Here is a 10,632-nt window from a genome sequence, read left to right as displayed (position 1 = left end):
ACCACTGCACCCTTGTTAAAAAAAAAAAAAAACCCAATCCAGAAAACTGACAGCACCAAATGCTAGTGGGGATGTGATGTGAAGCAACAGGAACTCTCATTCCTTGCTAGTACAAATGCAAAATGGTACACAGTCACCATGAAAGACAGTTTGGAAGTTTCTTATAAAACTAAGCATACTCTTTCTATATGGTCCAGCAATTGTGCTCCTTAGTATTTCTCCAAACGACTTGAAACCTGACACCTGCACAAAAACTTGCACACAGATGTTTATGGCAGCTCTATTCATACTTGCCCAAACCTAGGAGGATTTAAGGTGTCCTTTATTAGTTTTTTAAAATGATTTTATTTATTTATTTCAGTGACAGAGCATGAGAGAGAGTACAAGTAGAGGAGAGAGGAAGAAGCCGACACCCTGCTGAGCAGGGAGCCCCAGGTGGGGCCAGATCTCAGGACCCCAGGATCATGACCCAAGCCAAAGGCAGCCACTTAACAGACTAAGCCATCCAGTGCCCCTTAAAGTGTCCTTTAAGAGGTGAATGGAAAAATAAACTGTGGTAATCCAGACAGCAAAGCATTATTTGGCCTTGTGAAAATTGAATAAGGGAAAACCTCATTAAAACCTGAATCAGGAGGTTCTGCAGGGTGAGCTCTCATTGTCTCCTTGTCAATAGCAAATCCAACAGGAAGAGGCACAAGAAACCTTGCAGGTGGATCTACTTAACCTACTACTACTGTCCTTGGCAGGAGGAAGAAGGGCTTACTTCTTCCCCTAGCAACAGTCCAGCCAATAAGAAGCCACTACACTTCAAACTCCCCGTTTACTCCAGTGGATTTCCTGTTTACAACAGCCCTCCTAACTCCCCCTTTCCTCTATAAAAAAGTGTTCTTTTTTTTACTGTGGGTGCTCACCTATGGTTTTGCCACAGGTTTCTTGTCCTGGGTTGTAATTCTCTGCTGGTCCCGAGTGAACCCATTTTCTGCTGGTAAAATAACTGGTAGTGTTATTTTCAAGGTTAACAAGGCTCTTTTTTCAGATATCAGCGTGAGTGTCTGCTCTCACTTCCTTAGGATCTTTGACCATTTGCTAAATGAATGAAATGAGAAGTTAATAGTGTTTTTCATATTTTCTATAACCTTGTTAATGTGTTGTCCGTTTGACCTACCAATGATGTCTTTATGTTGATGGATTTAACTTCTTGTAATTCTATCACTTTTTTGCACACACATATACACATGCAGATATTTTATTCACTTGCACAGAGGTTAGAATCCTCATATAATTCTTATCAATAGAAGTTTCAGGAAGGTTCCCCCCCCCCCGGCCCCCAAGTCTGCTTGGCTATTTTTTTCTTTCTCTTTTGTTTTATTAAAGTACTATTTTTCACAGATTCTCATTGCAACTTGTTTTCACATTTAAATTTTCTGAAATTGTGCTGCATCTTTCATTTGCTTCGATTTTTAAAAAAGATTTTATTTATTTATTCATGAGAAACACACAGAGAGAGAGGCAGAGACAGAGGCAGAGGGAGAAGCAGGCTCCCTGCAGGGAGCCTAATGTGGGACTTAATCCCAGGACCCCAGGACCATTACTTGAGCCAAAGGCAGATGCTCAGCCACTGAGGCACCCGGGTGCCCCCATTTGCTATGATTTTAAAAAAATTGATTCACATTTTAATTGTATTCACATTTTTAGCATTACCTAAAAGAAGGATAAATCTTAAAAATTGATGGCTTCTTAGATTTGACATCATTCCTTATCATTTCAAAATCTTTTTTTATAAATTTATTTTTATTGGTGTTCAATATGCCAACATATAGAATAACACCCAGTGCTCATCCCATCAAGCGCCCCACCTCAGTGCCCATCACCCAGTCACCCCTACCCTCATTTCAAAATCTTAATATCATTTTGCTGCTTGCTCAGTTATCTGTTTTCTATAGTATCTGATCCTGTATGTACCTTGCTTTAGAACAGGATGTTCTCACCTGAGGGCATTAAGGGAGAAGGTATTCCAGGAACCCTAAGCTGTTTGCACTTCGAGGACCTGGAGACCAGCCAGCCCCACCTTATCCCCTTTCCAAGTGGAAGCTGGCAGGATTGGGTAATGAAACTAATGGGATGGAGGCTTATGGCCCCTCTCTTCTCCCTCCTGGTGGAGTACCTAGCATATTTGACACTCAGAAGAGATAAATTTTTTTAATTTACATTTTTTATTTAAATTCAATTTGCCAACATATAGTGTAACACCCAGTGCTCATCCCATCAAGTGCCCTCCTTAGTGCCCATCACCCAGTTATCCCATCCCCCCACCTACCTCCCCTTCTGCAACCATTTGTTTGTTTCCCAGAGTGAGGAAACTCTCATGGTTTGTCTTCCTCTCTAATTTTTCCCACTCAGTTCCCCTCCTTTCCCTTGTTATCCTTTTCAGGAGGGATATTTTTTTAATTTATTTTTTATTGGTGTTCAATTTGCCAACATATAGAATAACACCCAGTGCTCATCCCATCAAGTGCCCCCCTCAGTGCCCGTCACGTAGTCACCCCCACCCCCCGCCCACCTCCCTTTCTACCACCCCTTGTTCGTTTCCCAGAGTTAGGAGTCTTTCATGTTCTGTCTCCCTTTCTGATATTTCCCACTCATTTTTTTCTCCTTTCCCCTTTATTCCCTGTCACTATTTTTTATATTCCCCAAATGAATGAGACCATATAATGTTTGTCCTTCTCCGATTGACTTACTTCACTCAGCATAATACCCTCCAATTCCAACCATGTCGAAGCAAATGGTGGGTATTTGTCGTTTCTAATGGCTGAGGAATATTCCATTGTATACATAGACCACATCTTCTTTATCCATTCATCTTTTGATGGACACCACCGAGGCTCCTTCCACAATTTGGCTATTGTGGACATTGCTGTTATAAACATCGGGGTGCAGGTGTCCCGGTGTTTCACTGCATCTGTATCTTTGGGGTAAATCCCCAGCAGTGCAATTGCTGGGTCGTAGGGCAGATCTATTTTTTTTAACTCTTTGAGGAACCTCCACACAGTTTTCCAGAGTGGCTGCACCAGTTCACATTCCCACCAACAGTGCAGGAGGGTTCCCTTTTCTCCGCATCCTCTCCAACATGAGTGGTTTCCTGCCTTGTTAATTTTCCCCATTCTCACTGGTGTGAGGTGGTATCTCATTGTGGTTTTGATTTGTATTTCCCTGATGGCAAGTGATGCGGAGCATTTTCTCATGTGCTTGTTGGCCATGTCTATGTCTTCCTCTGTGAGATCTCTGTTCATGTCTTTTGCCCATTTCATGATTGGATTGTTTGTGTCTTTGCTGTTGAGTTTAATAAGTTCTTTATAGATCTTGGATACTAGCCCTTTATCTGATAGGTCATTTGCAAATATCTTCTCCCATTCTGTAGGTTGTCTTTTAGTTTTGTTGACTGTTTCTTTTGCTGTGCAAAAGCTTCTTATCTTGATGAAGTCCCAATAGTTCATTTTTGCTTTTGTTTCTCTTGCCTTCATGGATGTAGCTTGCAAGAAGTTACTGTGGCCAAATTCAAAAAGAGTGTTGCCTGTGTTCTCCTCTAGGATTTTGATGGACTCTTGTCTCACATTAAGATCTTTCATCCATTTTGAGTTTATCTTTATGTATGGGGTAAGAGAATGGTCTAGTTTCATTCTTCTGCATGTGGATGTCCAATTTTCCCAGCACCATTTATTGAAGAAACTGTCTTTTTTCCAGTGGATAGTCTTCAGGAGGGATAATTTTTAATATCCTCTACTTTCTATGGCAAATTATTTGCAGTAATAAATGTGAAATTAAACTATTTGGGATATTGTGGGCATTTCTTATTCCAAAATACATCCAGATATTGCTTCAATTGTCTCCTCTTTTGCTTAAAATTTTTCTTCATTGAACTCCATGGGGGTCAGTGCCTTTCAAGGTGCCCGCTTCTCATTTCCTAATGAAATTAAGAATAATTATGGGCCAATTGTTGGTTTCACAACACAAAAGGTTTCAAGTTCCTCCAAATTCCCAAAAGAAAAACAAGCAGAACTTTTTACTCAATAGCTTTGATGGCTACCTAGTGGTTTGATCTTTGCTCTTGTGATTTGTGAAATAATGGGAAATCTATATATTAGTCACTGTCCCAGATTCCTGACACAGAGCTCCTAAAATCCTAAGTGATAAGAGCCCTAGGAAAAACTACTGTTCTAATATTTGGTCTTTGACTCTGGTTCCTGACAGAGCTCCTACATCTCTTGGAATTTTCTGGGTGATAGGTATGTCTTTCCTTCTAATGATGTGACTCTGGATAGTCAATGAAGCCTCCATAAGAATCTCAATCTTATGGGTTCAGAGAGCTTCTGGATTGGTGAACACATCTACATGTGGAAGATGATACATCCCCACTCCATGAGGACAGAAGCTCCTGTACTTGGAACTCTTGTTTCTATCTGGCTGTTCACTCATATTCTTTATTATATCCTTTATCATAAACCAGTAAATATGGGTAAGGGGCATCTGGCTGGCTTAGTCAGTAGAGCATAGACTCTTGATCTCAAACTCTTGAGTACAAGCCCCACACTGGGTGTAGAGATTACTTAAAATCTTTTAAAAAAGACATATACATATATATATTCTGCCTTTTAAAATTGTTGTTTCAAAATTAAAGTATTAAGAAAATAAAATGTTGCATCAGTGGTATAATTTACTGGTTTCCTAAATTGTGCCTTTTGGTTTTATTTATATTTTATTAAAATCTACTTGCTAACATTAGGCACTTAGTTACATAAAATTATTTCCTAAGGCAGCCCAGGTGGCTCAGCGGTTTTGCGCCACCTTTAGCCCAGGGCGTGATCCTGGAGACCGGGGATGGAGTCCCACGTCGGGCTCCCTACATGGAGCCTGCTTCTCCCTCTGCCTGTGTCTCTGCCTCTCTCTTTCTGTGTCTCTCATGAATAAATAAAAAAAATCTTAAAAAAATTATTTTCCTACTAGACTAATCTGTAATGAAAAATGTGTTTCCCCATTACTCTCACACTACTATCCACACTTACAATACCTTGCTTCACTTCTGACACCATTATATGCGGGGTTTCCAGCAAGCAATTCTCCTGCAGCACTAGCAGGGTGTCGTATAATTTGGCTCAATTCTGATACCATCTACCTAGATTTAGCGTCAGATCCCACGAGTTAGGGGCTCAATCCTGTAAGAGTGTGCCCACTTTAGACACCAATAAAAAATTCCAGGTTGTTACTTGTACTTCTGACAAATTAACTATAAATCAGGGTTCCCATGACCCCCTCCTTACGTTTGCTACAATAGCAGAGAGAGCTCAGGGAAACACTCATATTTACTGGTTTATGATAAGGGACATAATAGAGGATATTAATGAACAGCCAATAGAGACAATTCCAATATCCCACTATCCAGGGAGCTTCTGTTCCCATGGAAGTGGGGATGCCTCTGAATCAGCTTCTATGTAGAATAAATGTTTATAAAAGGAAAAATCATTAGGATGATCTAATTGGAGGCTCACATATTGTATTCATCTCCTGTGGCTGCTGTAACACATTATCACAACTTTAGTGATTTGAAACAATACACATTTGTTATATTACAAACCTGGGATCAGAAGTGTAAATCAAGATGTCATCATGGCCTCAAACCTCTCCCTCTTCAGAGGAGAATCTGGTTCCTGGCCAGATTTTAGCTTCTAGAGACACCCAAGTTCTTTGGCTTGGAGCGCCTCCTCTGTCCCCAGCCTCTAGCTTCTGTGGTCACCTCGATTTCTTCTTGGACTCTGATCCTCCTTCTTCTTATAAGGACCTTATGGTTTCATGGGGTCCATCCAGATAATCTGGAATAAACTGGCCATCTCTAGATCGGTCGTGTAATCCTATCTGCAAATCTCTTTGGGCACTTAAGATGGTATTTAGGTTTACAGGATTATGATTTGGGCATCATTGGGGGCATTATTCAGCCCACCTCATATATATTCTCAACACTAACTGCAGTGGTTGTGTTTTGAGGGAGGGGTATTTTATCACTGACATTGTTTAGAATTGCCTATACATAGTGATAACAGAAAGCAGACAGATTTAGTCGGTTTTATTATTTTTTAATTTATTTAAATATTTTGTTTATTTATTTATTCATGAGAGAGAGAGAGACAGGCAGAGGGAGAAGCAGGCTCCATGCAGGGAGCCCAGCGTGGGACTCGATCCTGATCCCAGGACTCCAGGATCACGCCCTGGGCTGAAGGCGGCGCTAAACCGCTGAGCCACCCAGGCTGTCCTTATTATTGTTTTTAAATCCCCTATAGACATTGCATTCTTTTTGCCTGCCTCCTAATGCCTCATCCTTGGTCTTCTACTACTCTACACACACACACCCCTTGTGCTCCCAAGAGAATCTATAACATTTTTCTTTTCCATCTGTTCAGATTAGCAAATTCAAAGATGCAGGTCTGCAAATAGGTTCATGTCCCATGTGGCAGCTCCAGGGGCCTTGGCAGCATAATGCCAGGCAGTTTCAGCTAGATAGATGATGTGGGGTCTTGACTTTCCCCAAGTCGGAAACTGAATAACCATTTGCTGTGGATCCATTGACACATGGCAAAGCCATGGGGGGAAACGTTGGAACTCCCAGTCATATGACTTGGGTCTGAACCTTGAGGAAAGGCAGGAAGAGGGATCTTTTATCCTTCTTGATGTTCTTGTCGGAGAGGTGATGCTGTGGGCCCAGAGGGAGAGCCTGCAGCACAGACCATCTTTAATGAGTCCTAGAGTCCTCTCTGGATGCCCGGAAGTCCACTGGGGTGAGCGGGGGAGGGTGGGATGTGGGATGGTGGGCATTACAGCTGCTCAAACACTTGTGGTCCTGGGAGAGACTGATGCTCAGAGGTTAAGTCACTCCCCATTCCCAGGGTTGGCAGAAGTCTGGTGTATGCCTCTAAGGATGTCAAGAGGGATAGGACTCCTCTCTTTTTGCTATTTGCACTTGCTGGCCCACAAGAGCACAGACTGCCGTACTTCTTCTGGTCTCTCTTTTGCTTGTTTCTCTGAGACCTGAACTGAAGCCTGAGGTTTTCAGAAATGGTAGAGAGAGTGGGGATGTTAACATGGCCCACAGGCTTTATCTTATCTGGGAGGAAGAGGAAGGAGCATAGGTGACAAAGTCCTCTGTGCGGTAGCGAAGTATAATGATTATTTTATTTTGATATCCAATAAAGAAATACAGATTTATTCATGATTATCAGGGCAAAAATCTCAGGAAATAACTGAGATTAAATTGAAACGACTAGAGAGAATAAAACGAAAGCTTGACCAATTGAAAAGGAAAAAAAATGGGGCACCTAGGTGGCTCAGTGATTGAGCATCTGCCTTTGGCTCAAGTCATGATCCCGGGATCCTGGGATCAAGTTCTGCATTGGGCTCCCTGCAGGGAGCCTGCTTCTCCCTCTGCCTATGTCTCTGCCTCTCTCTCTGTGTCTCTCATGATTAAATAAATAAAATCTTTAAAAAAAGAAAAGAAGAAAAGAAAAAATGAGAAAGAAAACAATACAGTAAATGAAAGAGAGAAGAAATAAAGTCCAATCAGCAAGCAATCCATTAAAAACCAAAATTCAGCTGAGTACATTTTGAAGCTCTTACAAGCTTTATGATGATTCATGAATCACGCGGCATTCCATCTAGCAGACAGAAAGGAACTCTCAAGAGCTGTGCAAAATGAAAGATTTGTGTAGGCAGAAAGGGGCCAGACAAGGAAGTTACCAGCAGAGTGGATTGTCTGAGGTAAGGTCATCTTCCTTTAGGGGACAGCATGGACCCATCCAGCAGATGACCTCACTGGTCACTGCTGACCAGGTGATTCCAGATTGACTGGCTTGAGACAGAACTGCTGGAAGAGGCTGAAACTGTAATTAAATTAGGTGTTAAGTCTTCATTTGGTGATGTGGGCTTAGCACAAGTGTACCTGCCATTGAGAGGTGGCACTTCAAAACAAAACACTCACTGTTTTGTTTTGAAGATTTATTTATTTACTTAAGAGGGTGAGAGAGAGAGGGGCAGCAGGAGGAGAGACAGAGAATCCCAAGGAGACCCTGTGTTGAGCCCAGAGCTAGACGGCAGGATCAATCCCAAGACTCCAAGATCATGACCTGAGCCAAAGGTAGACACTTAACAGACTGAGCCACCCACGTGCCCCAAGTTTTATTTTTATTTAAGTAATCTCTACATTTAATGTAGGGCTCACACTCATGACTCTGAGATGGAGTCACATGCTCCTCCACTTGAGCCAACAATGTGCCCCTTTTCAACATTTTCAATAGTTTCTGTGAACATAACAATATATGTATATATGCACTATATATATAGAATATATGTAACATTTTATATATGCAGTATTGTGTATAGTATATATAATTATCATAATATATACTTAAAAATATTTTATTTATTTATTAATGGAAGATACAGAGAGAGAGACAGAGACACAGGCAGAGAGAGAGAGGCAGAGAGAGAGAAGCAGGCTCAATCAGGGAGCCCGACACGGACTTGATCCTGGGTCTCCAGGATCACGCCCTGGGCTGAAGGCAGGCACCAAACCACCCAGGGAAACCCATAATATATGCTTTTATTTTATTTTATTTTATTTTATTTTATTTTATTTTATTTTATTTATTTTTAAAAGATTTTATTTATTTATTAATGAGAAACAGAGAGAAAGAAAGAGGCAGAGACACAGGCAGAGGGAGAAGCAGGCTCCATGCAGGGAGACACGACATGGGACTTGATCCGGGGTCTCCAGGATCAGGCCCCGGACTGAAGGTGGCGCTAAACCGCTGAGCCACCCAGGGGGCCCTAATATATGCTTTTAAAGGAAATGCACATATAAACATCAACCAGGTCAGGCAATAAAACCATGCCAACACTTCCAGAGCTTCTGGTGTGTTTCTTCTGAATTCAGTCCTCCTGCTACCCACCTTCCCAGAGGTAACCTTTCCTGTGACTTTTGGTTAGTTATATCTTTGCTCTTCTTTATTGTTTCATTGGCTCTGAATGCAATAGTAAATAATAAAGTGGTTCCCCCTATTTTTTAACTTTGTATAAATGGAATCATAGTTTCTCCTTTGTCTCTTGCTTCATTTACTCAATATTTTATGTATGGGAGACTCACCTATGTTGATGCAGGTAGGTATAGCTCACTCATTTTTTAAATTAAGTTTTTAATTTTTATTTCAGCATAGTTAGCATACAGTGTAATATTAGTTTCAGGTATACAAAATAGTGAGTCCACACTTCCATACAATACTTAGTGCTCATCACAAGTCCACTCCCTAATCCTCATCGCCTGTTTCATCCCCCTTCATGTTCCCTCTGTTAACACCAGTGTGCTCTCCATAGTTGAGTCTGTTTCTTGGTTTATCTCTCCCTCCTTTTTCCCCCCTGTGTTCATTTGTTTTGTTTCTTAAATTCCACATATGAGTAAAATCATATTCTTCTTTCTCTGACTTATTTGGCTTAGCATAATACTATCTAGCTCTATCCACATTGTTGCAAATGGCAAACTTTGATTCTTTTTTGTGGCTGAATAAACTATATATCTATATGTCACTTCTTCTTACTTCTTTATCCACTCATCAATCAATAGACAGGTTGCTTTCATGTCTTGGCTATTGTAAATAATGCAGCAATAAACATAGGATGTGTTTATTTATATATATGTATGTTATATATATGCATATATACCTTTGAATTAGTATTTTTAATTTTTTAAAATTTTTTTGTATTTTTGTATTTTTAAGGTAAATATCCAGTAGTGCAATTAATGGACTGTAGGATATTTTTAACTTTTTGAGGAACCTCTATACTGTCTTCCAGAGTGGTTGTACCAGTTTGCATTCCCATCAATAGTGCATGAGTGTTCCTTTTCCTCCACATCCTGTTGTTTCTTGTGTTGTTGTTTTTAGCCACTCTGACTGGAGTGAGGTGATATTGTAGTTTTGACTTGCATTTCCCTGATGGTCAGTGATATTGAGTATCTTTTCATGTGCCTGTTTGTCTTGGAGAAATGTATGTTCACATCTTCTGTCCATTTTTATTTTTATTTTATTATTATTTTTCTGCCCATTTTCAAATTGGATTATTTGGGGGTTTTTTGGGTCTTGAGTTGTATCAGTTTTTCTTATACATTTTGAATACTAAACCTTTATCATCAGATGTCATTTGCAAATATATTCTATTCAGTAGGTTGTCTTTTAGTTTTGTTGATTGTTTAGTTCACTTGCAGAAACTTTTTATCTTGATGAAGTCCCAATAGCTTATTTTTGTTTTTGTTTCCTTTGCCTTAGGAGATATACCTAGAAAAATGTTGCTATGGAGATGTCAGAGAAGTTACTGTGTTCTCCTCTAGGAATTTTATGGTGTCAGGTGTTACATTTAGGTCCTTAATCCATTTTGAATTTATTTTAGTGAGTGGTAAAAGAATATAGTCCAGTTTCATTCTTTGGCATGTTACTGTGCTGTTTTCCCAACACCACTTATTGAGCAGACTTTTTCCCATTGCATATTCTTTCCTCCTTTGTTGAAGATTAATTAGCCATATAACTGTGGGCTTATTTCTCT

This window comes from Canis lupus, chromosome 3 (assembly GCF_011100685.1).
Source record: "Canis lupus familiaris isolate Mischka breed German Shepherd chromosome 3, alternate assembly UU_Cfam_GSD_1.0, whole genome shotgun sequence".
NCBI classification, from domain to species: Eukaryota; Metazoa; Chordata; class Mammalia; order Carnivora; family Canidae; genus Canis; species Canis lupus.
This window is presented reverse-complemented; position numbering follows the sequence as displayed.